The sequence below is a fragment of the Octopus bimaculoides genome, chromosome 18, assembly GCF_001194135.2.
Source record: "Octopus bimaculoides isolate UCB-OBI-ISO-001 chromosome 18, ASM119413v2, whole genome shotgun sequence".
NCBI classification, from domain to species: domain Eukaryota; kingdom Metazoa; phylum Mollusca; class Cephalopoda; order Octopoda; family Octopodidae; genus Octopus; species Octopus bimaculoides.
The window spans coordinates 41,761,730-41,764,974 of NC_068998.1; the positions used below are offsets into that span (position 1 = coordinate 41,761,730).

At 31.6% G+C, this 3,245-nt stretch overlaps 1 long non-coding RNA gene across 1 annotated transcript in view; it reads right to left on the reverse strand.

Annotated features, from left to right (window-relative positions):
* Window positions 1–3,245, reverse strand: part of LOC128249818 (uncharacterized) — a 254,783-nt gene that overhangs the window by 149,478 nt on the left and 102,060 nt on the right. The gene's annotated exons all lie outside the window — the stretch shown is intronic.

The following is a 3,245-nucleotide window of genomic DNA, read 5'->3' on the forward strand; positions in this document are numbered from 1 at the left end:
TGTGTGTGTGTGTGTGTGTGTGTGTGTGTGTGTGTGTGTGTGTGTGTGTGTGTGTGTGTGTGTGTTTGTGTTTGTATATGTGCGTGTGTGTAAGGAAACCAGAGCAATTCTTGGCATCTCTTGAAGAAAACTGGACTGAATTGCAAGGAATTAGGAAATAATTTCACAAAATTAAAACTTGAAAGTGAAGTCTGATCTTTGTCGATAAGAGGACAGATACGTCAATGGAGATTACATTTTCCCAGTATGTACTTCATAAATGAATTTGCCAAAATTGATTTTTAATTTCTTAAAATTATCTCCCCTTTCCTTCGATAGTTCTTAGCAATTATCGTTACGTTATTTTTAAAATTTATTCTCTTGTCTTTTCTTTTCTTTCTACATCTCAACGGGGAGATTTCTTTGATGGAATCTTGTTTTGTTTGTGTTTGTGTTATTCCATGTAATTCTCTTTTTGGTTTTAGTACATGTTACTTCAAGAATTTATATCGCAAAATAACAATAATAAGGATTACGTTTATTAGCCACAAGGGCTAATTAATTGGAGGACGGTCAAAGATATGGAAAAGATGGTGAAATGCGTTGGTAGCATAAATGAAGGAGTACTCCTGACCCATAAGAAACTCCAACCTCTTTGCTTCGTTTATCAGTATAAAGGTTGATGTGTATGAATGTGCGTGTCTAAATATACACATATGTATCTTCGTATTGAAAGGGAAACAACACAATTTAACATAGTTCGTAATAGCAAATCCAATAAAAGTTCAGCTAGAATTAGAACAAAGATAACGTTATCTAAATGAGTAAATAGTAATAAAGGACCTGGTGGAAATGAATTTAATTCTACAATGAATGATCAAATTAAAAGTAAATCTGAGAGAAGTATAACTGATTATCTTTGCAATTGCTCTGAATGGGAATTCAGTTATGTGAAAAATAAGTGTATGACTAAAAATGTAATATATAGATGTAAAGTTACATCTGAGGATAATGAATACTTTTACATCGGAGAGACATAATTAATTTTCAAGAGAGGACTGGCAAATCATTTGAGTTCGTTTAGAGATAATGATAAAAGATTCCAAACAAGTCTTAGGAAATTAATCTGGTGTATTAAGGACAGGAATAAAGATTATACTATCAATTGGAAATTAAGTTGTACTGCGAAACAAAACAGAGCAGGAACCAAAAAAATGTGGCTTGTGTTTAGAAGAGTTTTACGAGATTTTTAATGTAAAAACTTTTATCAGGAACAAGTTTTGAGGTGTTTGCATATGAGGACATTCAAATTTGCCAAGTATAAATGAATAATAAACATTTAAACAACAGAATGTTTTAAATAATGGAATGTGTGATTATCCAATCAAAAGTTGAAATGGAGATAGTTCGCGTCTATCTTTACGAGCAACTCTACATCATACAACGCAGAGTAGATAACCGAAAAAATTTAAACAATCAAATCGAAGGATATTAAGTGAAAACACAAAAAAAAAAAAAAAAACCACCGGTATTACAGCAGGGTTGCAATCGCAACGGTTACAAATCAGTGCACATTTGGATAATGAGAGAGATGGAAGATGGGAAATACGAGAATGTTTATTAATCACTACAATTGTTTCGACCCATCTAGCATCGATGCCTCACGGGTGGAATACTTAACAACTGGTTTCGGAGTATCCCACGGTGTAAACGTGTCTCTTCAGGTGATTACAAACTATATCCCTTCAAAATAATGACAGTTCCGCAAGATATCTTCTCAGCTTGTGTATAGAAAAGCAGCAAATTGAAGGATATAACTTCATTTTTATATAATATCAATAATAAATAACAGATGAACAAAGTAACGAATACATAATACAGCGGTATATTTCTATACAAGATTCGTATTTATACAGAGGTTCATAAACTGGCATTTTGATTTTTCTCTGCATGAGTATTTATTAGATTTTATTGTATACGTGACAGTTCTGACTTAATTTTGCGACGCTCTTTCAGTGTTGGCTGTATCACCATTATAGCTACCATCACGATGTGGCCGCACAGGGTGTATTTCAGGGTGAAAATTCGAGTGTAAAAATATGCATAAGGATATGTTGCTCTCGAGCATAAACATTTTCCAATGAAGGAAACACAGAAATGAAAAGATTCAGAACACAACTGAAAAATATATTCTGAAACCGGTCAGATGTATTCCTATATCTTAAAGTAAAATTTATATTGTCACTCTCATTTATTCCGTGAACATTTCCAACTTTATCTTTTCTATTCCTCAAAACTTGTTTGGATTCATAACAAGTTCTATATGTGTGCGTGTGTGTGCGTGTGTGTGTATGTGTGTGTGTGTGTGTGTGTGTGTGTGTGTTTGTATGTGTGTTGGTGGTGTGTATGTGAGTATATATCTCTCTCTCTGTATAAATATATATATATATATATATATTCATATATATATACATATATATATACATATGCCGAAGCATATTAACCAACAACCACGTTTCTCTAGTGGATACTTTTGTAATCATATGTTAAAGATTGTAAAGGTGTGCTACTTAATTGAAATTAGAGCATGGCTTTAGTTTGTTATCAACATACGAGATTCAGCTGCAATTTAGAGGCTTTCAGGTATTGTTCGTTTCTTCAGTTAGATAGAAGCAAGGAATTACTTGCAGATGGATTTGTAAGATCCAACATATATATATATATATATATATATATATATATATATATATATATATAAAGAGAGTTTTGACGCTAATATGCATTATTATTGAAATTTATTCCTATGTCAACATTTCTGTATAAGGCTATATTTGACTGTCAAATTTAAGTGAAACATATAATTTGCCATACACGTCTTCAGGGAAATAAATTTAAGAACAAACAAAAAACAAACAATCAAGAACAAGAGGTAAATACCAAGACATCTCTAAGTTCCGTCCATATTCAAATGTGTCGTTAAATGACTCGTTAAATAAGTTCCTTTTTAAACAAAGCTCCATTAAGGAGAGACAACCCCTCATAATGCTATCAATAATATTAATAATAACAATAACAATAATGATAAGTTATAAACAATCCTCTATTACAATGGAAATGTATACTATATTATCTCTAGTAATAACACTTTGGATATATAACCAAGGAGAACGATCCTTAAGGAGTCTACTTTAGATTTTTTTGCGGTGAAATCTCTTGCTATATTGGTAAAGATTACATGTTTTTCTATGAACATATATATATATATA